The sequence below is a fragment of the Tupaia chinensis genome, unplaced genomic scaffold (genome assembly GCF_000334495.1).
Source record: "Tupaia chinensis unplaced genomic scaffold, TupChi_1.0 Scaffold143826_1, whole genome shotgun sequence".
Classification (NCBI taxonomy): domain Eukaryota; kingdom Metazoa; phylum Chordata; class Mammalia; order Scandentia; family Tupaiidae; genus Tupaia; species Tupaia belangeri.
The window spans coordinates 301,526-309,342 of NW_006203676.1; the positions used below are offsets into that span (position 1 = coordinate 301,526).

Here is a 7,817-nt window from a genome sequence, read left to right on the forward strand (position 1 = left end):
GCGTCCCAGACCCGGTGGCTTAAAACTCACGCCAGGCGTGTGTGCGTGCGTGCCCAAGATCCCGAGAGGAGAATGGAGGAGAAGGGATTGAGGCATGACCATCCCCCCGGGGGGTGATTTCTCGCTTTCTGTCTCTGTCTCTCTCTGTCTATCTGGAGAGCGCATGCGCCCTATAGTGAAAACCTCCCCCCCAAAAAAAATAAATAATAATAATAATAATAATTTAGAGTATATTTCAATATAATTTAAAGACAGGATATGGGGACCAGCAAATGGCGTAATGGTTAAATCATTCGACTCTCATGTAGTCAACAGCAGTTCATGTCCTGGACCCAGTGGCTTTGAAACTCAACAAGGCACACGTTTGAGTGTCGAAATCCCAAGAGGAGAAAGGAATAGAAAGGATTGTGGCATGGCCATCCCCCCTAGAGGGGTGATTTCTCACTTTCTGTCCCTGTCTCTCTCTGTCTCTCCAGTGAGTGCACACACCCTATGGCAAAAATCTCTCCCCCCCAAAAAAGACAGAATTTTTAATATTCCCAACACAAAGTACTGATAAATATTTGACATGAGCATACTAATTATCTTGATTTGATCATTACACATCATATTCATCTACTAAAAATCACACCATACTCCATAAATATGTATAATAGTTATATATCAATTAAAAAATGACTTTTAAACATAATTTTTGAAAAAAAAATCAGCAACCTCTGGAGCCAGCAAGTGGCGTGGTGGTCAAGGTGCTAGATTCTACGTAGCTGACTCTGTGGTTCAAGTACTAGGTCTGGTGGCTTGAAAAACATGCCAGGCATATGTGCATACATGCCCAAGATCCCAAGAGGAGACTGGGCCATGCCCACAGTGGATAATTTCTCATTTTCTCTCTCTGTCTCTCTATGAAGAGCACATGTGCCCTATACCAAAAATTTAAAAAAAAAAAGTAAAAACAAAACAAAACAAAAACAGCCACCTCTAGGGTGGTTATTATGCACAAATAGATTCATATTGGTTATTTGGTGGAACTGTTTCTCTGACAGAAGAGCTATTACTAATATATAAATTTTTTTTAAATCCTGGTTTAACTCAGTTCAAGTTAAATCAGTTGGGGCTCAAACTTTTTTAATAAGAAGAAAGTTCTATTTGAGTCCAATCCAGAGTATAAACCCATCAGAAATTCTCACAAGTCTGTTCCTAAGGAGGTCCTATACTGCGCAATGCAGTGCAATATGAAAATGAAGAATTGGAGAACTTGTTTTAAGGCAGTGTGAATAGTGAATAAGATTGGGTATAGTCATGAGTAGTAAATGACTTGTTTTTCAGAATTATTTTATTTAAATTTATTTATTTATTTATTCTAATTTTACCAGAGAGGAACAGAGAGAGAGAAAGTAAGTCTTCAGGTCTGGGACTCAAGCCACGGTCAGCCACGTGGAAGTCCAGGGCTCTTAACCATCATGCCACCTGCCAGCCCCAATAAGTGACATTTTTGATGTGTCTCAAATCGTCATGATGCAGAATATGGCATGGTTCATCTAGGTGTACTGATAACATCTCTCATATCTGCACATGGGATGCCTGAACACACTTAGATATCAGTCTTGTATCTTCTCATAAAATCAACCAAAGGTATTACTAGTTGTTTGAAAAAGGAAGAAATGGTCATGTCCTCTCTAAGTATCACTATAGATTCTTCACTTTTCATAGAATTTTCTTGTGTTAATTAAATATAAAAATCTTCTCTTTAATGTTCATGTGATTACAGTTTGGCAATTGGTAGCTCCTTTAAACTGGCTCCTACATTCTGTAATATTTCAATGTAATAAGACATTTCAGGCTTAGCTTGCACATTCCCTTTTGTATCACAAAGAATCAACTACTGCTAAGGGACTCTGGGTTACTGGAGAATAGTATTAGAACAATTCAATAGATCTATAATTTTTCCAGCATTTTTCATAAAGTAATTTAATATCGGTTATTTACATGTTAATGCATTCCAGTTGTAAACCTATATTTCCTTTGACATTCATATAAACTTAAGTAATGGTAACTTGAGACTTTTATAGTAAACTAAAGTAACAGCTGTTATACAAAAACTTCAGCTTTTATTCCAACTTTGAATTTTTGTAAAATTTAACACATATTCAAACTCTGTATCCCAACTTTTGGATAACTACCCTATCACCACAAAGATGAAAGAGACAATAAGATGTAACATGAAAACACACAAATTGTAGCCAGCAGGTGGCATGGTGGTTAAGGTGCTGGATCTTACATGGCCTACTGCATAGTTTGAGTCCCAGATCAGGTGGCCTGAATATTATATCAGGAGTGTGTGGGTGGGTGTGTGTGTGTGCCCAAAATCCTAGAGGAAAAGGGATTGTAGTGTGGCCATGAGCCCTGTGGGATGATTTCTCACTTTTTCTTTCTCTGTCTCTCTCTCTCTCTGGCAAGCACACATACATACACTATGGCAAAAATATAAACACACACACACATACACACAAACTAATTTAGTTAAAACGTTAATTTTGGGGACCATGTAGGTGGCATGGTAGTTAAGGCACTGAACTCTCACATGGCTTGCTTTCTCACTTTACCTCTCTCTCTCTCTCTCTCTGGTCAAACAGAGAAATGATAATAATAAGCAAAATTAAACAAATAATTCTTTAAAAAATATATGCAGAACCAGTCAGTATTAATTTTACTTTCTCCAGAGACAGAGAGAAGGAAAGTGAGAAACAAGCCATCAGGTCTGAAATTTGAATCGTGGTTGACCATGTGGGAGTCCAGTGCCTTTAACCACCATTCCACTTGCCAGCCCCAGTATTATCTTATTTAGCATTTTATTTTTAGAATCATTTTTATTTAATTTTATTTATTCATTCATTTACTTTTAATCTGACCAGAGAGAAAGACACAGTGAGAGTGAGGAAGGGAAAGTGAGAAAGCAAACCACCAGGTCCTGGACTCGAACCATGGTCAGCCATGTGGGAGTGTCCAGCACCTTAACTACCAAGTCACCTGCTGGTTCCTATACTACTTAACTTTATTTATATACTTATTTTTTTTAATTTATTTCAAGTTGAACAGAGAGGGACAGAGTGAGAGAGACAGAGAGAGAAAGTAAGAAAGCAAGGTACCAGGTCCGGGCCATGTGGGAGTCCAGCGTCCTTAACCACAACACCACTTGTGGCCAAAAAATAATTCTTTTTAAAAAAAAATTAGCTTGGTTTATTTTTCACATTTTGTCACATTTGTAATTTTATTCTAAATGAATAAATTTTTAATAAATATTTATTTTTATTTATTTATTCATTTATTTTAATTTGACTAGAGAGAGACATAGAAAGAGAGAGAGAAATTGAGAACGCAAGCCACTAGTTCCAGGACTCAAACCGTGGTCAGCCATGTGGGAGTGTCCAGTGCCTTAACCACCACACCACCTGCTGATCCTTATGAATAAATTTTAATAATTAGTAGGTCTGTGAATGGAAAACACTTTAAAATTATAAACTCTTTTTTAATTAAAAGAAAATTGTTTGTTTGTTTGTTTGTTTGTTTGTTTTGTCACAGGGTATGTGCACTGGCCAGACAGAGAGAGACAGTGAGAGGGAAGTAAGAAATCATTCTCCCGGGGGGGATAGCCACACCACAATCTCTTCTCCTCCATTCTCCCCCTGGGATTTTGGGCACATATGCACCCACACCATCTGATTTTCAAGCTGCCATGTCCTGGACTTGAACCGCAGTTGGCCATATGGGAGTCAACCGCTTTTACCACCATGCCACCTGCTAATCCTTCCTTTTTAAATTTACATTTATTCACTGTACATCTTTACAATGTACAGCATAGTTTTTCCCAGCATGAATACAGTGCATTAGTCAAGTCAAAGTCATTACCATATACATTATCATCAACAGATAACTTTTTATTTTTGTGTCTATTAAATGTATTGTTTGTTTTTCCCCTGATCCTCTCCCTCCCACCCCCTATTGCCAATCCACTCCTGTACTGTCTCTAGTAACTACAAAGTCCCTCCTTGCTATTTTTTAAAATATTTTATTACTATTCATACATTAAATCACTTACATCATTTAGATTGTGAAGAGACTTTACCCAGCTTGATATACACTTCAGTCCAGCCCAGCTGAGACCACCATACACATCCTCATCAACAGATAATAGACCTTATCTGTGTCCCACAAATGTCTTACCTCTCCATTCCCCCCCAAAAATGTCCACTCTTACCCTCTCACACTCTCTTTTCACTTTGTATCTAGTGTCCATTATAATTTTAATACTTTTATGTTCTCCGGTCTTTCAGTCTCTACCATAGAGTGCAGACAGTTAGTATATGTTAAGTGGAGACATGCAGTGTCTCTCTTTCATAGCCTAACTTGCTTCACTTGGCAACAAATCTTCCATATTCGTCCACTTTCTACCAAATTCCAGGGCCTTGTTTTAAATCTTTTAGTTTCTTCTATAGAGTACAGACATTAGGTTTGTATTAAGTAGGGACATATAATGCCTATCTTTCATAGTCTGGCTCGCTATGACTTAGCATTGAATCTTCCATATTCATCCACTTTGTATCAAATGTCAGGGTCTCATTGTTTTTTATGTCTGAGTAGTATTCCATGGAGTACATGTGCCACATTTTTCAATCCATTCATCTGTTCTTGGACATTTGGCTTTACTCCATGTTCTAGCAATTGTGAATAATGCTACAATAAACATGGCTGTGTGAGTATTTTTCTGACTAAGGGTTTTGTATCTTCTGGGTAGGTAGCTAAGTGTGAAATTACTGGGTCATGTGGTAGTTCTATTGGTAAGTTTCTGAGGAACCTCTATGCTCTTCTCTGCAGCAGTTGTACTAATTTATATTTCCACTAACAGTGTAGGAGGGTTCCCTTTCACCACAACCTCACCGGCACTTATCATTCTTTATTTTTTTAATCTTAGCCATTTTGACCAGCGTTAAGTGGTATCTTGTGTGGTTTTTATTTGCATTTCTCACATGGTAAGAGCTGTTGGGCAGGTTTTCATGTGCTTTTGTCTATTTACATGTCTTCTTGTTCAGCTTGATTGCCCATCTTTTTATTGGATTCATTTTTTTGTGTATGGATAAGCTTTTCAAGTTTCCTCTGTACTCTGGTTACAAATGATACGACAGAAATACAAAGGATCATTAGAGACTATTATGAACAACTGTATGCCAACAAATTGAAAACCTGAAACAGATACATTTCTAGACACATACAACCTAGCAACGTTAAACCATGAAGAAATAGAACACCTGAACAGATCAATAGTGAGTAATGATATTGAATAAGTAATGAAAAGGTTTTCCAACAACAACAAAAAAAAAGCCCAGAACTGGATGGCTTCACTGCTGAATTCTACCAAACTATTAAAGAAATAACACAGATGCTGGTGGGCCACCAGCCTGTGTTTGAATGATTCTGAGTGGGGCCTGTCTTGGCCTCTGGGAGAGTTTTGCAGAGCCAGTGCTGAGCTGAAGACCCCAGGTACCATGAGGTGCCAGTATTTAAGAAATTATGGCATCTGAAACATACAATGTAAAAAAAGGGAACTTCTATAATAACATTGAGGATCATCCCACTGGTCTTCCCAGAAAAGGATCCCTAATTTCACTAATAAGAACATGAAGGAAGTTAATAAATCTCCAAAACAGTTGGCCACTCACATAAACAGAACAGTCAGACAAGCTGTGAGAAGCCCAGATAAACTACTTAAGGTGATCTATCACAAAAGAAAGTTCATCGACCCTATCCAAATCCTTGTTACCAAAAAAAAAAAAAAAAAAAAAAAAAAAAACCCCCCCAGGAGGGGTTGTGACATGACAAATAAAGAAAATGAACTTAATTGTGCAGGCCACCTGCCTGAAAAATTACACCATGATGGGGCTGGCAAGTGGTGTGGTGGTTAAGGGTTCTGAACTCTCACACAGCCAACTGTGGTTCGAGTCCTGGACCTAGCAGTTTGCCTTCTCACTTTTCCCCTCTCTCTCTGTCTCTCTCACTCTGTACCTCTCCAGTCAAATTAAGACAAACAAATAAATAAATAAAGTAAAATAAAATAATTCTAAAAAATATTACACCCATGATAGTTGAACACATTAATTCTAGTGATTATGGTTCTTCACAGACAGAAAGCCCATCATCAAACTATAGTGGGCTTTTTTCTGAAGTTTCTTAGGCCCATGAAACAATGGCCCAAGATATTTCGAGCAGGAATTTGAGATTGAACATAGCTTAAACTTTTTGGAGAAAGAGAAGTATAAGTGAACTTGTAGCTTATTTGGTGAGGATAGATGGTCTCAGTGTTGTGTTAGATCGCCTTCCTGACCAATAGTTTATAGGAAGAGAAACAATATATCTCATATGGCTGCTGTGTAGACTTGTTGCCACTAGTAAAGTCACTACTTAAAAGCATATTTGAAGACTATATAGTTGATTGGTCTAAATTGGCTTCAAGCAGTCATTAAAAGGTGGTAGTGAGAACCATCATCCAAAACAGAAATTATAAATGATGGAAATAATCAGATTTTAAAACAGCAATTAAGTGATTGTGGAAATAAGAAAAAACATCTTACATTGGTTCCAGGATATACTGGTAATATTGCTAAAGATGGAGCTGCATATTTATTACAGTTGCATTGAGAGATTTTACATTGAGAGATTTTTGCATACTAAAGACCATCTGGTTGTTCAAAACATCCCTGGACTATTTGATTTTAGAAGATCTCAGCTGAGAACTATGAACTGTGGAAGAAATCAAAACCATTTTTAATTTTAAAAAGCCACATAATGAAACCACTAAGGAAACCCTAACAACCTACTTCACAATGAAGTGGAAAAATCATCTGAAGCTAGCAGCTTCAACTTCAATGAGGTCGAAGTGCACTATGAAGATTGTTTGCCTTTGCTGCATTTGGGATTTATATAATTATTTGATAACATTGCTTAAGAACTACTTGATCTTAATGCAATCTTGCATAAGGATTTAATTTATACTATGTGAAAAAATTAGACAGGACTTATTGCTAAGAACTACAAAAACAAATCATCACTGTTTGTTTTGTTTTGTTTTGTTTTGTTTTGTACATTATGTTTTATAAGACCAGCAGGCAGTGTAATGTTTACATCCCTGGACTCCTATGTAGTCGACCATTGTCTGAGTCATGGACACACAGTGGCCTAAGCCTCACACCGGATGTGTGGGTGTGCATGCCCAAAATCCCAAGAGGAGACTGGAGGAGAAGGCCACTCTACCCCGGGAAGTGACTTCTCACTTTCTGCCTCTCTGTCTCTCTCTGTCTCTCTGGCAAGCACATGTGCCCTATAGCAAAAATATCTCTCTAAAAATAAATAAATAAATAAAATTGTGTTTTATTAAACAAAAACACAATGTGTGCAGCAATTTTCTTATTTTGAAAACAACTTTGAACATTTAAGATATCATAGCAAATAATCAATATTAAAATTTTTGATCCACACTAAGATACTGTGCAAAAATGCCTTAACTATTAATAAGCCAATGTTTCATAATAACAACATCTGTTTAAAAAAGTTAAAACCAACCATGCTTCTGGCAGGAAAAAATCATGGAATTAAATCAGGAGTTTACATTCATGTGAAATGTTGTTGAAATGTATTCCACAATATTTTTTAAACTTAAGAATATTTTCAGTTCTCTGATACTTTTTTGCCAGAATCATGACGTCATGTATGTAAGTGTTATCCCTGTATAAGGAAAAGGTGAATATGTATTTGTATGGATGTTTAAC

The 7,817-nt window shown here is 37.0% G+C and overlaps 1 pseudogene; it reads left to right on the top strand.

Annotated features, from left to right (window-relative positions):
- Positions 1-5,565: 5,565 nt before the first annotated feature.
- On the top strand, positions 5,566-6,690 carry LOC102475370 (KATNB1-like protein 1; annotated as a pseudogene).
- The last annotated feature ends 1,127 nt before the right edge of the window (positions 6,691-7,817 follow it).